The sequence below is a fragment of the Ambystoma mexicanum genome, chromosome 3q (genome assembly GCF_040938575.1).
Source record: "Ambystoma mexicanum isolate Mex_15411 chromosome 3q, UKY_AmexF1_1, whole genome shotgun sequence".
NCBI lineage: Eukaryota > Metazoa > Chordata > Amphibia > Caudata > Ambystomatidae > Ambystoma > Ambystoma mexicanum.
Genome location: NC_090926.1, coordinates 985,951,474 through 985,973,322, shown reverse-complemented (window position 1 = coordinate 985,973,322; position 21,849 = coordinate 985,951,474).

The window sequence follows — 21,849 nt, the reverse complement described above, 5'->3', positions numbered from 1 at the left end:
GGTCGGGCTTCAGATCACATGGATGATTGTTGTCGTGGATCGATCATTGTGGATGAGCCGGTGCCTGAAAGATCCAATGTATTCTAGAGGGATATTGGCCTCCAACTGGAAGATCTTGGATACTGTCCAGACCAACATCGGCTTGTCAGGGATCTGGTGAAATTCCTTCTCCCCCATGATATTCACGGTGGCCCCTGAGTCGACCAGAAAACATAATTGTCTGCCACATATCTCCACTTGGTGCTTCTCTTGCTTCTCTCTCGTCCATGATGAGGTTTACATATTCGTTTTGGGTGTACTGATTATAATGGTCACTCTCATGTTCCATTGCGTGGGGTGCTATTGTGTTTTACCCTTGGCGTGGTGGAGGCGGTCCATCATATTCATTTAGAATCTGCGGATTCTGGTCAAGTGTCTCAAGTTCTTGGGTATCGTCATCAGGGTAGTGGTCCTCCACAACCCTCACATACCATCTCGGCCCTTGCTGGTAAGGGCGCATCTGGCATGACTGACTCTGTGTGGACCGGTTGTGCGTCCTGTACTGTGGCGATGGTGGCATGCGCTATGTGGGGAAGGGCCTGCCCTCTCTGCAGACTAACTGGAAGTGGTCTTCTCTGCCACAGTTCCCGCACCTCTGGAAGAGTTCGGGGCATGCTCCTGAGTGGGGAAAAGCCACCCTGCAGCGGTAACACTGCCGCTGCCTCCTCAGACTCATCAGGTATCTGCCTCCAGCGCTCTTGTCCCCTGCTCTTGCGTTACTGGCTGGGTCGCCACTATCACAATGTTAGCCGACATCTGGGTTGCCTGTGCATCTACTCTTTCGAAAATCCTGGCCATTTCGCTGACCTCATCGATGGGGAGTGGTTTCTTGAGCAGTTGTTTCTTAAGCATCTGCGATACGCACCCTTCAATCACACACAGGCGATTGGCCTCATCCAACGAGAAGGCATGGAACTGGCAGTGAGCCCCTTTTATTCTCAGACGAGTGATGAATTTGTCATCTGTCTCCTCACTTCTCAGGGTGCATTAATTGACAGGCTTGGACTGGGCCTATGGGACAATAGTGCAATTCCTGAACAAACAATGCAAATTTCTGGTGTGGGCCAGTTTTTTGGGTCAAAGTGGGCCACGTTTGTGGCCAATCTGGGACAGTTTGATGAGTTACTTCACCATGCGGCTAGTAGGTCTGACCATTGCTGCTGAATGAATATTCTTTAAATTGCACAATTTGCATCACATTTTATCAACAAACTCCCCCTTGTTTACTACTCAAACAGTCTGTAAGAAATGAATTGCCATTTGCAACTGTGGGCCACTTTTTCATTGATGCCCGAGACAATTTGATGGCCCAGCCCAACCCTGTTGATTGAACATGTACCGTTCATTGTCTCTGCTGGGCTCAATTACCAGTCTTGTGTTGAGGGCCGTGTTCAATGCCGCGAAATCGGGTTGTTCCACCGTGGGGATGGTTTTGATGAATGAATTGACTTCGCTGCCAGCTATGTTGAGAAACATGCTGCTCAGCTTCAGAGAGTTTTTCTCACCTGCCGCCGCAATGAAGTTATTGAAGTCTTCGAGCCATTCCACCCATTGTGGACCTTTGTCCACTTATGGACTCATGGAAAAGGGGGGAGCCATGCGCCATGCAGTGGCAGTGGATCTCGCAGGAGTGTCCTGTGTGGCTTTGGGTTGTGAAGCAATGCCAGGGGCTGAGCTCATGCTTGCAGGTGGGACGATCAGGTGTCTGTGTCCCTTGTAATGTTGGCTGTCTGGAGGCCGTGGGTGGCAGCACCTCCCCCCCCTGTGGCACCAAGCAGGTGGCAAGTGGTCAGCGTACAGGAAATGCGTGGGTGGGGTAATGGCAGTTCTTAGGGGTGAGGGCACACTTCCTCCATGCAGTTCTGGTATGTCTCCAGGCAGGCCTGGCGGCTGAAAGAGCTCCTAGTATAACGTTTCCTGTGTTGTGAAACGTTTTCTATTATTAATGTATTTTTTTCTTCTCGTGGAGGGGGAGGCTGGCTGGCTCCCCCTCTGGATGAGCTGCGGGCACCTCTGGGCTGTGTGTGCGAGTGGCAGGCCCCACTGGATGGTTGTGGGGGTAGGGGTCACCCACCTGAAGATGCACGTGTTCCAACACGTGAAAATGCCATCAGCCGCTGGCAGACTGCCGCGTGGCGAAATGGAGATGGCGTTCTACACCTTCCCCGCCTCTCTGCATCACTGTGGGTGCTGCTAGCACGGAAGGAGGAAGGGCAGCCCGGGATCAGGTCCTGCCATGCCACGGGATCTCAGCGCTGGAGCAGCGAGGAATGCTGCGGATGCAGCTCATATGCAGCCGCCGGAGCAGGATGCAGCACGGCTGGATAGCACACGCTCAGGAACAAGGAGGACCTTGGTGAGGGATGGAAAATACCTTGTCGCCAGTTGTTAGGGCCTGGAGGCCCTGGAAATAACCGAGGATGGATTTCAACACGTCTTCTTGATTCACACAGTAACAGGAAACTGAAACTCAACCCTCACCCTGACCTCCTCTCTCCTCCTACGTCATGGTCCACGTTCCCCAGTCCACATGGGCCTGTCTCTCTCTTAAAGAGACATGAGCCCTCTAACAGTATAGTACACAGGTTTGCAAGGCAAAAGGGGAGGGGGAGGCACATCAGGGATGTGTTAAGGATTTCAGTCGGGCGACACACACTGGACCAGGACCCTTCCCCTTAGCCTTAGATGTAGCGCTCCATTGAAATGCCCTTCTCTTTATTTTCTATGAATTCAATTTGAGATGGCACACAACCCATCTCACACACCCTTTTACAAATACCCCGGGTCACAATGGACCATGAACCAGGCCGGTTGGTGGGAATGCAATATTTATTTATTTTAAAATTCAAAGAAATCACCCAAATTTTAATATTGGGAAGCAACCACCAATGGGGTGATATTTACAATGAAAACCATTGAAATACACTTGGGTAATCTTCTACAAGAACATATCCAAAGCACAATTGAATAGGAGTACTTTTTCAATTAGGATAGATAGCACCAGAGTTAAGATTTCCCCCTGCAATGTTCCCTCAACCCACAATTAATTGAATTCTGAGTGGATAGAAAGAAGCAGCAGGTAGTCAGGGATATGAGGCAGAAAACCGAAATCAGAATTCGACCTTCCCTCACAAAATAAGGAAGAAAGATTTTAAACCCTTTGCAATGTCCTAAAATGACATTCAGAAATTGACAAATAAATAATTAATGTGCCGTTAAATCTATGAGGCAAATATAATTTCTCACAATAGCAGTAATGTATAAACCCAAGCAATCACAAGGCAAAGCATCAACAAAGGCATACAGTTCAAAAGCAAGTTGAAAGTAAGAACATGATGCAGCCAGAATCACACATTGGAAAGTTGCATTTTTTGCTCAATTGTAGTTTGAAATGTCAGGCGGTTTTTATGAAAAACGGGTGAAATACTCGGATTTGGAATGCGGTTTTTGGGCTGGGGAATAGATTCACATCACAGGGACAATAAAGAGGTAATAAGATGGCTATAGCTAAAGAACTGGATGAAATTTGCAAGATAAAAAGAGGTTCGGTTTTAATAAAATAAAGCCGTGAAAGAGAGGAAATTGGTTTGGAGAGATATACAAGTTTTACTTAAAGTAGATTATCAAGACTATATAGTTAAAGAAAGACACGTTACGATCCAAGGTTGAATCGGGACATCAACCTTGTCACCCCTGCATTCGACTTTATGTGGGAATTAGTTTAGATTATTCCAAATATCACTACTGAGTTACAAGATGGGATGAATGAAAGAATTGCGCTAACACTAGAAAAACAAGGCGCACAGAGAATTCTAACAGTTTTGGACAAGTTGCCAAGTTACGGATAAGGTTACTGAGAGTGTCCAACAAAGACAAAGTATCAAGATGGGTAGGCTATGTGTTTCTATGGGATGGGGAGATACTCACAGTGCACGCTTGAGCTTGGGATTTCGGACAGCCAACCGGGTTCTGGGCTCAAAAGGTTCTGGTCACCGGATAGCAGCAGACTCTCCTGGCAGAACCACAGCGAGGCTAGTATGGTCACTGGATGGCAAAGGTACCGCTGGATGCAGGTAGTGGTACAGCTGGATGGCAGAGGTACAGCGGGCATGCAGCTAGCGGGAAAAAAGCTGGTCTGGTCTCAAGATGCTCCCCAAAAAGGGTACCACAGCTTTTCCCTTTTTCTAGTGGGGTTTTTAGTGCAATGCCTTGCTGGGATAAAGTCAGCTATGCTTTGGCCTTGGAGTGGAATCTGGAATCTGGCAAGATGAATGTAGAATATCAGCACTGCATGTGCTGGAAATTTAGGAGAGAGTGTCTAGAGTTCTATCAGCCACCCTTATTTATAAGACACAGTGACATCATAGAATTATTGGTGGGCAGAACTGAGCTAGGCCTACCCCCAAGACCCAGATAGGACAACTAATGGTGGTTGCCTCCTCTAGGAGGTGACTCAGTTTATGAAGTTGGACTTTATGACGTGCAAGGCCTTCCCACAGACCTTTTTGCCAAAAATCAGTCTTCACATAATTTACACATTTGTACTGTTGTGGCACTTTAACAAATCACATGGGCAGATGACATATTTTACGCAGAGCGTTGCAACCCAACTCTTCAGTTTGTAAGACTTTGTTTCGTCCACGTAACTATTTTTCATCGTTTTCAGTAAGAAATATTCGGCCTAAACTTCTATAACTTTATACATGTGTATAGATTATTATTAGGCATATCAGCATTGAATTTCAAAGTGGCATCATGTACACTTTCCTTAGAATATGCAATTCTCTGCCATTTCTGTTCCCGATATGGCAGTGAAGGCTACACCGATATGGCAGTGAAGGCTCAATCCTCATTTGTGGACAACCGCACAATGAGAGTCTTCTCAACATTGGCATCAGCAGACCCTATCAAAATAACTTGCGGTGTACCCCAAGGTTCTTGCGTCTTGCCAACTCTATACAATATTTTTACCTAGGCCTTATTTGACAAATTGGACAGACTGGGTGTCACCTACACAAATTACGCAGACGACACCCAGATCCTCATTCCCCTTTCGGGCAATTTCGACATGGATAAGGCCTTGGTAAACAAAATATATCTCATCATTCAGGCATGGATGGCCACACATGGACTATGCCTGAATGATGATAAATATGAAATCCTACTCCTTGGATCCACTGCCAACTTTAAAAAACTTAGCCCTGACTATTCAGCATTTAACATTGATGGCAATATAATCACAGTTTCCAAAACAGTAAAAACACTAGGTTCTCACCTTGACTCAGCCCTAACACTAAAGAAACAAGTTAACTCCCTTGCATCCTCTACAGCTTACACCTGCAAGTTTATCAGAGCAAGTAGAGCCGTCCTCACAAAAGCCAGTTGCATCATCTTTGCCAATGCCCTAATACTATCCAAACTTGACTATTGCAATGCTCTGTATCTGAGAGCTAACAAATACATCATTGACAAAATTAAAACATTACAAAATAACGTCCTTAGAACTGCTCTCAATTTACCTTTTAAAGAACACATTTCTAATACCAGAAGAAAATGCAAATGGCTCAAAATCTGCGACAGAATCTCACGTAAGACAGCATCACTCACCTTCAAATGTCTCAATAATGCAGCCCCCCCCTTACCTAGTATCAAGAATTGTGAGAAAAAATTCCACTCACCCCACTAGGACCGCCAACTCCTACTGCCTTCAGATACCTAAATTTAGATGAAAAAAAACAGTTGGCAGTAGCTTCCCAGTTAAGGCGGCCCAATATTGGAATGCCGTCCCACTTGACATCAGAACAGACCAATCCTACTACAGCTTTAGATGGAATGTACTCGCATGGCTACATTCCAAAGATCCCCAAGTTTAACCATGGACCAATTCATACCTACTAACCTGACTGTACATATGTATATTCTTTCACTGACTTATTGTGATGTCAAGAACATGCTTTTACTCGACACTGGCATGTAACTGATGTAATGTATATGCTATACTGTGCCTTGCAACTAAACTTTTAAGCAATCTTGTTTTCCTGTTCTCTGCAGCGCCCTGTTACCTTTGGGTTTGGCCCGCCATATGAAATCAATAAACAAACAAACAAACAAACAAACAACATCTTAAATTAAACACCACAAATTTACATTTAGACTGTTAACATTTTATGTTCCTGTGAAGTTTTGTTGCAAACATAAAAGTCTGAAAAGTTTCTTAATAAAATAGTCTTTTGAAACAAATGGGGCTGGCCTTTGTCCTTCACTTGGCCCATTTCTTTTCAAGCTACCCCTCAAATATCATTTTATCCCAGGGTGGCCATGAGGGTTTCCCAGTTTGATTGAATGTTTATTGGCACTTCCTCACTTCACAGGTTGGTGTCTCAGAATCTATTGTCGTAGCCTGGAGCACAGACAAAAGTCTGATTAGTATGTGATATGTAGCCTTCTGGTCCTATTCAAATTTTTTCAAGCTAGCAATTATGACTTATGTGTCCCAAATGTTTATGGTGGCTCCTTTTGGGGGAAGGCCTTAATTTAGCCAGCAGAAAGACCGGTTCTGGAGCTTGCAAAATCCAGCCAATGCATTTTAATTCCTTTATTTTCTTTTCTTTTGTTCTGAATCTAAAACAAACCTGTTGAATAAAACATCCCATATATGTTACCCAGAAAAAAAAAACCTTTACATTGCTAGGCAAGGACAAGTTTGTATTCAGCATTGTACTTTTAAAACAGGCATTTTCTTTTGGTTTGAAAAAGCCCATTTTGACTCATGGTGAAAGCTGCTAGGATTTCTCTTTAAATTCATTTTTTCTCTCTTCCACCTGGCTTCCCACTATTATTTTGCAGCCCTATTCAGTTTATTTTATCCAGCAGTTTGTTCAAGCCACAGGTTTACTGAAATTGACATATGCACATAGAGCTAGGGAAGCCTTGATTTTTGACATGTTGTAACCCAAAAGTTAAGCGTTTTCTTACACGGCTGAAAGTGAAGTTTCTTAGATTTCCGAGATTTGGCTTGACATTAGCCTGTCATTCAGGGATAATGATGTCCTCTGCTGAAGCACAATGTGAATAAGGATGGGCATGGCAGGGTCTTATTGATAAAAGCAATGTGATATGTAATAGTTGAAAATAGCGTCAGGGCAGCATCCTTTTTAGTGTAAAATATTCCCTTTTCAATGGAAACTTTTTGCAAGCAGCTTAGCAGCGCTGTCTTTTTCAATTTGCTTCTTTTGGTGCAATCAAAAACACACACTGGCACTTTTCTCAGTGTGCTCCCTTCCCAACTCGCCCAATAGATGTTTGGCAAGATGGTGCAGCCATCCTTTTGTCACTGTCAAACACAGTTTTGATGCAATGGTGCTCCAAGGAGCCAGCACAGCCATTTTGCTGTTGACTGCAGAAGCGCAGCTTGGTCATGGATGGGAATTCTGCTGTGCGAGTCAATGTAACCCACAAGTTCCACCCGTGACTCTACTGAGATCTTCGTCAAGGGTGAGTATGGCAAAGTGGGGTTCATTGGTAGGGTGAAGCAGGGTTCATCAGGTGGAGTCCTTCGTCCATCAGGGAGCGGTACACCACGATGCTCCCATTGTCTCTCATTGGATTGTAGAGTGACACCCACAGCTTTCTCCTAGGTCTTTCTTTGTGGTGTGGAGCGACATCCGCAGCTTCTTCTTCAATCTCTCCTTTCCAGGTCCCCGGTGCAGGTCCTCCTTGGACTATGACGAGCAGAGCCAGTATAAATCTATTAAATAAATACAAACCGGTTACTACATTTTCCCACTGACTGCCTTCCAGGAGGGTTGACAGCAGTAGGACACACATCCATTCATTTATTACAGTGCTAGAAGGGTAAAGGCAAATGATCACTCACAAAATGCAGATAACTACTGATTTGACTAGAATTTCTGGGGAATCCCTTTCGTCCTGACAATGCAGAAAAATGCTCCCTGTTAAATAATTATTCCTATAAACCTACCTGTTCCCTTCTGGTTCTTCTTCTTCTTGTTTTTATTCCCCAGATGTCTCCTCTATTTGATTTTCTCTGGACTCCTCAATTTGCTGCAAAGTGTGCCTAGAGTGGCAACTTTTAACTGATTAATATGAACCCATTTCTCTTCTGTCATTTCTCCTTTGGGGATGTGTATTCTGTAGGTGACAGGTGAAATTTCATCTACAATTTCAAAAGTACTGCCCCAGCTCAGTAAAAATGTCCGCTCCTTGGTCTTTTCCTTTGGAAATTGTACAAGTAGACCCTGTCTCCTAATTGCTATTCACTTTTGGTTGTTTTTAGGTCATATTGAGTCTTCATCCCCTCTGCAGATTTTTCCAGATTCCGCTGAGCACACGCAAAAGCATGTTGAAGGTGTTTTATTAGATTCTCAACATACTCATGTGTTGTGGAGGTGTTTATCAGTGTCTGCTCTTGTGTTCTATAGAGCAAATGCTGAGGTAGCACCAGCCTTTATCCAGTCATTAGCTCAAATGGAGATATCTTGGTCGTAGAAGAAGGTGTAGATCTGATGGCCATCAGGACAAGCAGTAATCCGATGTCCCAACTTGGCCAGGAATCTGCCACAAACATTTTTAGAATGCTCACAATTGTTTTGTTGTACCTCTCAACTCCCCCACTAGAGGACCGGCGCTATGCAATGTGATGTTTCCTTTTTACCCCAAGTATCTCCCACATCTTTGTCATCACTTTGCTGGTGAATTGACTACCTCTGTCTGACTCAATCCTTTGGGGTAGGCCAAAACGCAAGAAGATGTGGTTGATCATCAGGGCAGCTGCTATTTCTGCTTTGCAATTTGGGGCCGTGAGACATTCCACCCATTTGGTAAACAAGCGTGTTACAGTTAACATGTACTTGTTCCCCCTAGAGGAGCGAATCACGGGCCCGATGAAATCTACTTGTAAATCTGAGCAAGCAGTGTCATCCCCCTCTTCTAGAGGAGAGCTTGGTGTGTGAGTGAAGTTGGCTGAAATTGTGCACACACAAGACACCCCTTCAAATATTGGGGCCAGTATGCAACCTCCCACAATATTTCTAAAGTAGTGTGAAACCCTGATGACCGGCTTTGGCCACGTCATGGGCGTGACTAAGCATCAGGCTTCAGAATGAGGTAGGTACACCAACTTTTCACAACCAGAGATGAATCTCCTGACCGACAAACCGTCTTGGATTCTGAACGTTTTTGGACACTTCATCAACACTGTGAGGTCCTCTTACCCAATGTAATCGGTATCCGTCAGGGGAAAGTTCTCAGGGTCCTCAATGTGTTGATACCATTTCCCAATAATTGGAACCCCTTTTTGTGCTGTGATTAAATCAATATCTGGGGTCTCCTTACTCCACTAGGCAGTTGAGAGTTAATTGTGAGCATTTGTCTGGGACCTAGTGACAGCAGTGACCTGGATTTCCCCCAACAGGGCCTCGATCTCGAGGAGGTCCCCCTGGATGGCTCTCGATTTGGCCAGCTGATCAGCTAGGTCGTTTCAGGTTTTGTCTGGCCCCTCTATTCTGGAATTACCTTTGATCTTCTTCCAATAGATGGTCTTCCCACTGGAGGTGACCAGATCATCAATATTTTGGATTAGCTTGCCATGTTTGAGAGGTTTGTTATTAGCAGACAGCATGCCACTGGTTTTCCAAATAACCAGGTGTTCCACAAACCCATTGCGGACATAATCTGAATCAGTGATTATGACCAGTTCGTGGAGTTGCTGTTGAACGGCAGTGAAGATGGCCTGATGAACTGCCATCAACTCTGCCACCTGACTACTGCGGGGACCAATTTTGTACCCAGCGGAGGATTCTGGGGCATCATTCAACTAGGCATTCCCAGCGCCGGCCACCAGTTCCTTTTCCCTGTTTTTGTCAACATGGTAGGAGCACCCGTCCACATAAACTGTGGGCATTCCCTCACACTTGTCTTCTTCATAGACTTTGTGCAGGGAATTCAGGTACACCTCCATGTTGTCCTGGATTTTAAGACTTTTGTCCTCGAGACAGTTTTCTCTGGCACAATCATGCTGCAAGTCAGCCAAACCTTGCGGGAGGGGACTCTTCTTATTTTGTCCATATTTGACCTCCACAGGAAAGCCTTGCATTGACAGAATCCCGGAAGTCATTCTGTAATTACTCACATTTCTGGCCCAGATTCTGTCACTTTGGAGGTATGCAACGGCTGGTGTGGAGTCTTCCCCCCCCTTGTCGGGTGAAGATCCTGTCTGGTGGTAAGTCATTGTCACTGTCATTTTCAGAACAGTCATTGGGGATTGGTCCTATCAGTTAATTTCCTAGATCCATGGAAAAATGTCAGTCATCAACTGCCATTCCAATAATGGTGCCTGCGCCCAGAGTGATACTCCTAGGGTCACTGTTATCAATCAATATTGGAATGGTGTTGTGTTCTATATTGACTAATGGTGTTGGGTTTAACCCCAAACCCTGCTGTTGGAGATGGGCAGTGAGGTGTATAAATGCATCGGGACTTTGCAGTTTCTTCCTCTTTTAATTTTAAATTCAAGTTGGAATTGTCGGGTCCATCCTGGGATGGTGACCTCCTCTCCAATTTGAACTTCAACAGCATACGGCAGCAATTGGGCTGACCGAAATGATTTTTCAGAATCATCAAAGCCCATGGGGTTGCCCCCAAGTTGGGACCAGGCTTTGTAATTTATCAGGTCCAAATGAATGGTAAACCGATTGAGAATGTCACTGCATAAATAAAATGCAGCAGGGACATCTTGCACGACCCAACAATTATGTTCTATGCTTTTGTTATCTAAAGACATTTTGATCATACACCTGCTAAGCGGGAGATGTTTGGAAATGGGAGTTTTCATGCCCATTTCCCACTTTTCGATCAATTTAAAAGTGGGAATGGCTTGATCTTTTGGGAATTTTCTGAACATGGCTTTGCTGATGAAGCTCTTTCCGTTGCTCACGCACACTCGGGCGAGAACAGACTCCTTCCCCTCATGCAACTGAATAGCGAGGAAGAACTGTTCTCTAATTTTCTGAATGTCAGCTAAACTTTGAGCTGGTTTCTCATCACTTTTGACTATAGAATTGGGGTTTTCAGATTGTGAATCAGTATAAAATTTCAAAGTATTTCCTTCCAGTGTGGAATTCCACTTAAAACTGGAAGGAAGGTAGATTTTCAGGAATGGAGAGGAGTTCCCATCATCAGTCTGTTGTCCTACAGCAATTACTTTCACGTCAGGCATTTGATTATTCTGGAGATGAAACTGAACATGATCAGATGTTTGTTCAACCATGTGGCAAGTGCCATTTAAACTAACATGGTTGACACTCTGTTTTAATTTTATTGGACTGTTAGTCTGAGTCCAGAGGACCTTGTTCACACAGTCTATTAGGGGGGACAACCTGCACAGGATGTCATTCCCTAGTAGACAGCGTGTGCCCTCTGGAGTCACGACTATGACCAGATGTTTCACCTTGTGTCGCCCTATTTTAATTTCCAAATCTGCTCTCCCCTTGACAGGAATTTAATTCCTGTAGAAGTTCTGGAGTTGTCCAGGAAGAGGGGTGAGAGGGATCTGGTATCTCTCCTCACTTTTTGAATGTTTTCAGTCTTCCAGTCCAGCAAAGAAGCTGGAGTACTCTGGAGAGAAGGTCCATTTGGCATAATCTATACAGTTCTGGCTATCTTTTATGTGAAATGTGTCCATCATTTGCTCATAGAGTTCCAAATGCTCACAGACAGAATATTTTGAGTTTTTATTGTACAGTTTCATGAAATTCCTGCTGGCCTTCATTTGACTAATGGGGTCTTTCACCAGAACTCTTTTTGGTTTATCTGTCTTCTTTCACCACGTCGCCCGAGTCCATTCACCCTCAGACTCAGAGGTGCTGCTGTTTGAGGTCCCCTCATGATCATCTAGGTGCTCCCTGATTCTGTGAGCTTGGGAGGGGCTTGCAGAATGGTGGGGCCTAGTTTCTTCTCCCCTGTGGCGCCCAGGAGAGTAGTCTTCTGACTCCTCCCTGCTTCCAGGGTTAGCCCTCCACTGCCCTGATTGGGAGGAGGCCATCAGGATGCTCTTTTGGGGCTTCTTTTCCTGTTGTTCTTGTGCAAATCGAACCAACTGGTCCCTTTGGAGGTAGTGATTTTGCAAATCGAATTCCCTGACTTTCTCCTCATAGGAGGTTTCCGGGTCAGAGACATAAGCCATTATCTTTTTGTATCTATCTAGAGATGCTCTTCTATTAATTTCTGGGGGACAGTGACCTGTCAGCTGCATCATGCTAGGCCTATTCAGTTCTGATGGCCTCATGGTTTCTGGCTCATGTGATGGGAAGCCATGAAGTCAGCAGTGCGCAAAGTATTAAATGGGTGGAGTCCCTCAGAACCGAGGTCATCATATTATAATCAGGGGTTGCCCTGTCCCTCTCTACCTGTTCGGGGTCCCTCCCATTTGGATTAGATCTAGGATACCCTTTCTCTAACTTCGCTAATTTTTCCTTCTCAGCCCCTACCTCTTGATAATAGGCAAAGATCTGAGCTCGGCTGTCAGGCCTTTATTGGCCTCTATGACCCGTTCTTGAGCTACCACATGCTGCTGAAGTCCATCTTTCTCCTCACAAGAGCTTCATTATGTCTTTGTGCTGCCTGTATAGTTTGGGAACACTGAGCCAATTATTGTTGCAGGAGACTCACCTCCTGAGTTTGCGCCTTTTTAGTTTGAGTGTTCTCTTCCTGAGCACCTTCTACCCGTCTAGTGTGCCTCAGTAACTTTCCATATTCTGTTTTGAGTTCATTTAGCTACTGGAGGCCCAACTCACTTTCCTGTAGCTCTGTTTTTAAATTGCTTACTTCCTGACATAGGGCATCTTTCTCCTGATTTAGAGTGCCCCTCTGTTCAGCCAGTTCATCCCTTTGTTGCTTGATGATATTTATTTCTGGCGCTCTTGATCAAATTCTGCTTTGCAGTGCAGTTCTTTAATAATTTATTTGTGATTCCTCTTCCAACCTTTTGACCTGATCTTCCAGCATGGTTATTTGTCTTGAGCATGTCCTGTTATATGTTAATTGTTGAGTCAACCTTTTCCTGACACTCTACTTTTAGTGCATCTAATTGGGCCTCTTGGTCTACATTAGTCTGCTGTTGGAGAACCAAGTCCTCTTTTAATTGTTTAATGTAATTTCCAGATTCTACCTCCGAATCTTGGCTCTTTTGTAATTTTTGACCTCAAAATTCGGATTGATTTTGCACAAGAGTTCTATTTTCCTCATGCTTTTCCTGCATCACTCCATATGGAGATACATGTAGGCTGTGATTCTGACAATTTTAATTTGATCCTCTTTAATTTTCAGGGTCATGTATAACTGTCATGGCCAGGCCTTCATCATCCTCAGGGTCCACATGGACCCAGTCCTGGCGCCTCTAGCGCCAGGCTCATAGAACTGTGTGCTTTGCACACTCTGTGCCTAAGGCACATGCATCAGGGCCAGTCATGGCCATAGAACAGCATTGAGAGGCACGTGCTGAAGATCTTGGGCAGGGCAAGGTGGAGCCACAAGGCGTGGCTAAAGGGAGGGGCCAGAGCCAGCTTACCGATGTTGCTCACCTTGATTCCAGTTACTCCATCTCTGAAGACCATCTTATCTACCTGATTCCAGCACCTCCATCTCTGAAGGCACACCTACCTGATACCAGCCGCTCCATCGCTGAAGGCGCACCTACCTGATTCCAGCCGCTCTATCGCTGAAGGCGCACCTACCTGATTCCAGCCACTCCATCGCTGAAGGCGCTCTGACCTGATTCCAGCCTCTCCATCGCTGTGCACGCACCCCACCCGCTTTCCATCACCATCAGGGCCTTTTCTCACCCGATTCGAACTTCCAGCGATGCAGGAGCCTTCGCTTCTTCTCCGCTTCTACGCGGTATCTTCCTCCGGAGTCGCTGAACTGCCTACAAGCATCCGGACTCTGCTCCATGCGTCAGACCTCTCCTACAGGGGGAAAAGAGCACAACAGGTTAGAGACCTCTTAATAACTCTGGGCCGCATCATACCTGAGTCTTGACTTCTGTTACAAACGGCCAGCTTACCTGTTGACCTTGGGAGTCCATCATCCTCAGGGGAATCCCCAAATCCACTCCAAGCTTCCGATCTACCATCTTCATGCCTATAGGGAAGAGCAGAGACATTGTAAGAAATCATTATAATTTACCATCAAGTCAAGACTCATTGCTAAAGACATTATTAAAAAATGAACAATAACCATAACCAAAGACTTACCCTCCAAGTGGATGGATCGCAGCCGGTCTGGATGGCCACTTCGTGGGCCAGTGAAGCAACTAGGCCCATTCTACGTGCCCCAGCTGAAGGAAGCAGGACGGAGAGCCCAGCATTACAAATAACAGGTGAGCTTGCATGGGAATACTCTTGCGCACTCCGTTTTGGCACGAAAGTGGCGAGGGAATTCGTAACAACTCTGCACCATCCTCATTGCTCTCCGCTTCTCCCAGGGGCAACACTAGCATCCAGAACAACATACTCTGCAACAGTAGGGGAAGACAGCCGATACAGGGGAGCCAAGCCAAGGGAGGGCTCCAACCGTGCCCCAAAGCCCCCGCAGAGACCAGGTGAGCGTAACAATAACTTGCTCAAAGCTTGATGTAATAGACCAACCTCCTGCCACATATCCATGTTCATGGTGGTGACCAGTTGCACCATTTCTACTAGCCAGACTTTTTCATCTTGTTCTGACCATTCACCCGTGACAAATAATGTGTGCAGAAGGTGCTCCCTAGCTATATTGATCTCTATTGTGGCCATTTTGGGAAGTGTTCTTTCTTTATTAATTTATTTATGCAAGGGTAATCTGTATTCTGTTGCTTTTTGTCTATTTTTAGGTTGATTTAGTTTTAATTTTATACACAGGCCTTGTACGTAGAATATTTGTTTTGGGGAGGTGCTTCTACAGTGTAACCCAGTGTTCCAACCACGCAAAGTATCACTACCTTGCAGGTTAGTCTGCTTTGTTAAACTGCCACGGGTGGCAACGCAAACCCAAATTGCGGACGAGCCTCCAATTTTGTTAAGGATTTCAATCAGGTGACACACACCGGGCAATGTCCTGGTACGGTGTGTGTCCAGGACCCTTGCTCTTAGCCTTAGATGTATCACTCAATTGAAATTCCCTTCTCTTTATTTTCTACAAATTCAATATGAGATGGCGCCCAACCCGTCTCACACCCCTTTTTACAAATAGCCTGGGTCACAATGGACCATGAACCAGGCCGGTTGGTGAAAATGCAATATTCATTTATTTTAAACTATAGCAAAGGGGTGTCTGGGAGTCTCTCTCTAGCCCATTGTCCTGTTCTTTGGTGGATGGCCCCTGGGAGAGACTCTACCAAGTCTTTAGCTCACTGTCCCTTTCACAGAGAAGAAATGTCCCTGCATATCAGTCTTTGCCCTGCCCAGGGGCAGACCAGCACTGAATTGCTAGGCAATTCTCCTCTGAACAAGAGTACCAACAGCAACCCCATACACGTGTTTCAGCCTTGTTGGGCATCATCAGTGAGGTGGAGCTGTGCCTCTCTAAGAACAGTGAGCAAGGGGTCAACATCTGGATCGCCCTGGTAACTTAGGGTGAGACCCAAAGTTAATTTATGCAAAACAAAGGGGGGTCTGTGAGTCTCTCTACCAGCACAAACACATCCCTTTGACCTGTTCTTGGGTGGATGGCACCTGGGAGAGACTCTTCCAAGTCTTTAGCTCACTGTCCCTTTCACAGAGAAGAAATTTCCTGGCATATAAGTCTTTGTCCTGCCCAGGGGCAGTCCAGCACCGAAAGGCTAGGCAATTCTCCTCTGAACAAGAGTACCAACAGTAACCCGATACACATGTTTCAGCCTTGTTGGGTATCACCAGTGAGGTGGAGCTGTGCCTCTCTAAGAACAGTGAACAAGGGATCCACGTCTGAATCGCCCTGGTAACTTAGGATGAGACCCAAAGTTAATTTATGCAAAACAAAGGGGTGTCTGGGAGTGTCTCTACCAGCACGAACACAGCCCATTGACCTGTTCTTGGGTGGAGGGCCCCTGGGAGAGACTCTACCAAGTCTTTAGCTCACTGTCCCTTTCACAGAGAAGAGGTTCCCACACATATCAGTCTTTGTCCCACCCAGGGGCAGTCCAGCCCCGAAAGGCTAGGCAATTCTCCTCTGAACAAGAGTACCAACAGTAACCCCATAGACGTGTTTGAGCCTTGTTGGGCATCATCAGTGAGGTGGAGCTGTGCCTCTCTAAGAACAGTGAGCAAGGGGTCCACGTCTGATCGCCCTGGTAACTTAGGGTGAGACCCAAAGTTAATTTATGCAAAACAAAGGGGGTCTGGGAGTCTCTCTACCAGCACAAACACAGCCATTGACCTGTTCTTGGGTGGATGGCCCCTGGGAGAGACTCTATCAAGTCTTTAGCTCACTGTCCCTTTCCCAGAGAAGAAATGTCCCTGCATATCAGTCTTTGTCCTACCCAGAGGCCGTCCAGCACCAAAATACTAGGCAATTCTCCTCTGAACAAGAGTACCAACAGCAACCCCATACACATGTTTCAGCCTTGTTGGGCATCATCAGTGAAGTCTCTCCCCAGAATAACTACCATAATTTGCCTTCAAGAGTTTTTAAACAAGTAAGTTGCTTATCTAGATACGGCTCTAGCCCATAAGTAATGTCAGGTACTATATATGTTTTGTACACATTAAAAATGCCCTACTTTACATAATTAAAAGACTTGATCATACTGAATTTACTTAATGCTCTAGGGTAAATATGACCCTTTAGTAGTTTAGGTGAAAATGTAGCAGTGAATAAGGTTCCAACGTAGACGTATGTTTTCATCACCTCTATCCATTTTTTCCATCGCACTTCCAAGTATAATTGCAAGTAGCCTTCTTCTTTCCTACAATCATGATCTTTGTCTTAACCTTACCGATGTCTAAGTTATTGTCCTTAGAATATTTGAAAATGGCTATTAGGGCATGCTGCAGTCCGGCTGCTGTTCTGTCCAACAGGACAGTGTTGTCCGTGTAGGACAACCAGGATATTGAATGCCTCCCCGGGTTGAGTGGAAAGATATTGCATTTCTCTAAAGTATTCCTCATATCTGAGACATACAGATTATGCAGCAAAGGAGCTAACACGCATTCTTGATTTTCAGTCGAGCGGCAGATCACATGAGAGATTTTAGGAGGGGGCGCTAGTTCTGCAGTTCTTTTATAAAATAACTCAAGTGACCTGCTGTTCCTGGCTTGACGACACCTTTTTCTTTTTCCTTCTTCGCCAGCATCTCTGTAAAAGTGGGGATCTCAATTCTGTAAATTGTGTACCTTCTTGGGCACCTTCAATGCCTTCTTCATGCATACTGGGAATACACTCATCATTACACCCTGCATTATTCTCGCTTTCCTCTGATGGGGATCCCAAGATATGAGCTTCATTTGCAGGGGAAATAATACCCGCTTCTTGAGTGCTAATTGCTGCCACCTAGTCTTGATCTGTCATTTCTAATATGGTGGATGAATGAACATTCAATGTCAAAGCATGATCTATGGCTTTTGCCACATCACAGCAGATCTTCTATTCCTTCAATATCTCAGTACAAAGTAGGAGTACTGCTTTTAACAAGGCAGACACGTTCTTGGCCACTTTACCTTGGCTTAGCACTGTGGGTTCATAACCACTGTTACTGTCATCCAGTTGAGCACTCAGCTCTACAAGGGTTTCCAGATCAGGGGAGCAAGGAAATCTACTCCCAATGATATTGGGATTGCTACCAATACATTCATGAAGGCGTAAGGCAGAATTGCCGCATAAGCCTCTCTTTGTAGGCTGAAACAAAGAATCAGTAAGGAATTATAGTACACCAAGTACTGTTTACTGTCCGGGAACCTGCTTTTCGGATCGCGCTCCTGTCAGCTGTTTCAGCGCTCCGCTTTGAACGTGGGACTTGCTCCTTGCTCTGTGCTGTGTTGCTGATTGTCCATAAGGAGGACGTCTTTTACAGCAACACCAGTTTGCCTGGAGGTCAAAAATAGAAAAAGGCGCCAAACACGCTGACTCCTCCTTCTGGAGTGCTCGCCTCATTCTGACGATATAAAAACTTAGACTCCAGCGCACCCGCGCTGCGCACCAAGTACACCAAGTACTGTTTACTGTCCGGGAACCTGCTTTTCGGATCGCGCTCCTGTCAGCTGTTTCAGCGCTCCGCTTTGAACGTGGGACTTGCTCCTTGCTCTGTGCTGTGTTGCTGATTGTCCATAAGGAGGACGTCTTTTACAGCAACACCAGTTTGCCTGGAGGTCAAAAATAGAAAAAGGTGACTGAATCGAGCTCGTTGTACGAGCTGTGCACGTTGTGCACAACTCATAACTCATATTGCAATCGTACTTCATATTAGCTCTTTATTGAAACACGTTCCAATTTTGATTTTTTCTTTTTCATTTATTGTTTCTGTTAAAGGCGCCAAACACGCTGACTCCTCCTTCTGGAGTGCTCGCCTCGTTCTGACGATATAAAAACTTAGACTCCAGCGCACCCGCACTGCGCACCAAGTACACCAAGTACTGTTTACTGTTCACGGTGCGCGGCGTTGGGCGTGGAGTGTGCACAGCAATTGCTTCAACTGGAAGCAGCACGGCAACGGTACTTAAGTGTAACTGCTCTAATTTTTTCTTTGTTGTGCATATTGTGAGAGCATTGTTCTATAACAGCCATTATATAATTTGCTTGATAAGTGGCTGGGTGGGAGGTGTCCGTAGTAAATTGAGCATTCTACATTTTGTTTGGTGAAGTATTGGTGGTAATATATTAACGTACACGAGCAGTGTTGTGTTAGAGTTGCAGCATGGTTAAAAAGCTGAGAAATGGGAAAAGGTGCCTAAATGGGTCTCCCTCCACCTTAAGTGAGGGAAATGCTTCAGACGAAGAAGATGTTCATGAAACGTTCAATCATACAAAAAAAAAGGGTATATGTGTCAATAAAAGTGCTAGCGATTTTGTTGATCCCATAGTAGCCTCGAGGAAAATAGAATCTGCAATTACCCTGAGTAATATGAAGACTGCATCAGAAAACAATAAACTAGATAACCTAGCCCAAACCCACAGTGAGGTAAATGTGGAACCTACGTATTCTTCGAATCCCATAATCAATGTACCAATCACTGATAGCTCACTGTTGGGGGCGATGGCGGAGGGGTGTAGTACATCTATAATAGACACCTCATTGGTTGCACCAGTGGTTCTTGCTGAACTTCATAGTAGAACTCGCCTATCAAATGGGCCATCGACACCAGCAGCGTGTTCACGTGGACTTAGAGAACAAGTCCATTTTCATGCTGCAATCGCAGACAATTTGAATCAGCTAGCAGAAACAAGGTTGAACGATATTGGCTGGGTACTAAAAGGGAAAATACAAAATGCGAGCTCACCTACGAATGAGATGAAGGGAAACCTAACAGACATAACTGACTCTCAGTCTCCGGCCATTAGTCCTGACATATTTATCCCTAAAATGACCTCAGATGTATCTCGTCAACCAAATTCCTCACTTCCTCTATTTCCTCTGGAAGACACATTAGTGGATCTTAATCAACAAGAACTACAGAATTTCCCAGTTTTGGCAAGAATTCTGAACTTGTTGGACAAAGGTCATGAATTTACACATGGAGCAATTGGTGCTCTGAGTCTAGCCATTTCAGAAATCAATGCCAAACTGAGTAGAATAGAGGGATTTCTGATGGCGCAAGAAAAATGCCATTCTTTCTGGGCTGATCAAGTGCTTAAGGAAAAAACAAAACAAGAGAATATGCTAGTGGAAACCAAGCCTGAGGCAAAAGTGGGGAGGGTGACTCTGTTAAAGTCCCAAGCCACGCAAACGATCTCTTGGGATGTAACCGATATTACTGATATTGACATAAGGGCTAATGCCATGGAACGGAGCACGAGACAGCTGCCCCCATATGTTGAGATAGCCAAATTACAACATGAAAGGATATTAGTACTAGAAAAGATACTGCTGGCTGCAAATCTAGTGCCAACTGAATTTATGGGGGAGAAAATCCCTGTCCATGATGAAACTAAATCACCTACATCAAAAATTACTCCGGATAGTCCTACACCCCTTACAGATTTGATTGATCTAAAGGATCAATGTAATATAGAGCAAAACGTGTCTATTGAAGCCCTGGCAGATAATGGTAATGAAAAAACCTCTACCTTCTTCATGTCTCGCAAAGCCAAAAAGCTCCATGCGAGAGCTATGAAAAGGAAGACTCATGCTGGCATACAAAACGATAATACACAGACAGGACTTATCATAACAAACACCAAAAAAAATAAGGAATTATTGTCAATGGGAGGGAGCGGTTTTTCAATACCCTCTTGATACTCTTTACTTTCAGCCAAGCATGATGTGATAACAGAGGTATTCAGTGGGCCATTGTTGTTAGTTGGTCAAGTAAGACTTGTAAGTTCCTCATGTTGGCAGACACTACCTGTTTGACTAGCTGTATTGACGTCGGTCTCTGAAGCACCTTGTGCAGAGTCCTTTGTCAATGGTGCTGGGGGAAAAAAGACTGTAATCCGGCCTCCCTGCATGGTCCCATCCATGTTTTTGGCAGAGGATGTTATACAAATACAAGGGGGTGAGCCTGAGTTGATTTTGAGTGGCACTAATGTTTGCTTGTTGGCCACCATCTTTGGCGCTGCAGATGGATCCTTACTCGCATTACTCTGGGTCAGGTAATGGACTCTTTGCTTCCTGGTCGGGATGTGCAAATGCTAGAGCTGACAGGGGTTCCCCAGCCAACAATGTTGGCAGAAGAAAGCAGAAATTATAGGGCCATACTTATATGCAGCTGCAGCGTCCTTCGTCTGCAGTATGCAAAACTGCAGGGGACACTTAACCACACTTACCATGCATGTGCTATGCACCGTGAAGGTTTTTTTCAACACACCACCTGTCCAGGTGAGTCCAGGTGAATCAGCAGCACTTCGAGCACTCCGAGTCTCTCAGTTACAAGTAAGGGATTACCGAGATCTGTAATCTTCCCTAAGCCACGGGACGCGCTCCGTACTGCAAGACTGCGGGGGGCACGTAATCCACACTTCACAACGCACACGCTATGTGCTGTAAAGGGATTTTTAAAGACACCACCTGTCCAGGTGCATCCATGTGAGTCAGCAGCACCCCAAACCTCTCAGTTAAGAGTAATGGATTACAGAGATCTGTAATCTTCACTGCTCCACAGGACATGGGCATGCAGGGGACATAACCCACACTACACAAGTAAACTGTGCCTGTTTTACCATTATGATTGTGTTGGCTCTTGGTTTGTAGAAGTGTGAGGCCTTCGTAGGTGCTTTAGCCTCTGCTCATCCTTGTACTCCTGCCGGGCAGAAGTCAATTCATTAACGGTCTGGAAACTTTCTGCTAATGTAATTTTCTAACTACAGCATCATTTTGTTTACCCTTTCACTTCTATGAAGTATATTATACAAATGTAAAAGGATCATTTAAAATAGTTATGTCCAGTAAATTGGGAAGGAAAAGTACACCAATATCATTATTGAGGTCATTAAACATGGAACGATTAACTTAACAGTGTGTGCTTTGTAAAGAACAGGAATTAGGCTTAAGCAATAAACCTTTACAAGGTTTTGCTCGGGCTTTAAAATCAGCCCTGAGTCATAACCTGCACCGGTAAAGCCCCCACCAGGAGGGGTTTATTGCAATTAGTATCCCGGCACGTTACCAGGATGCTAATAGGTTGT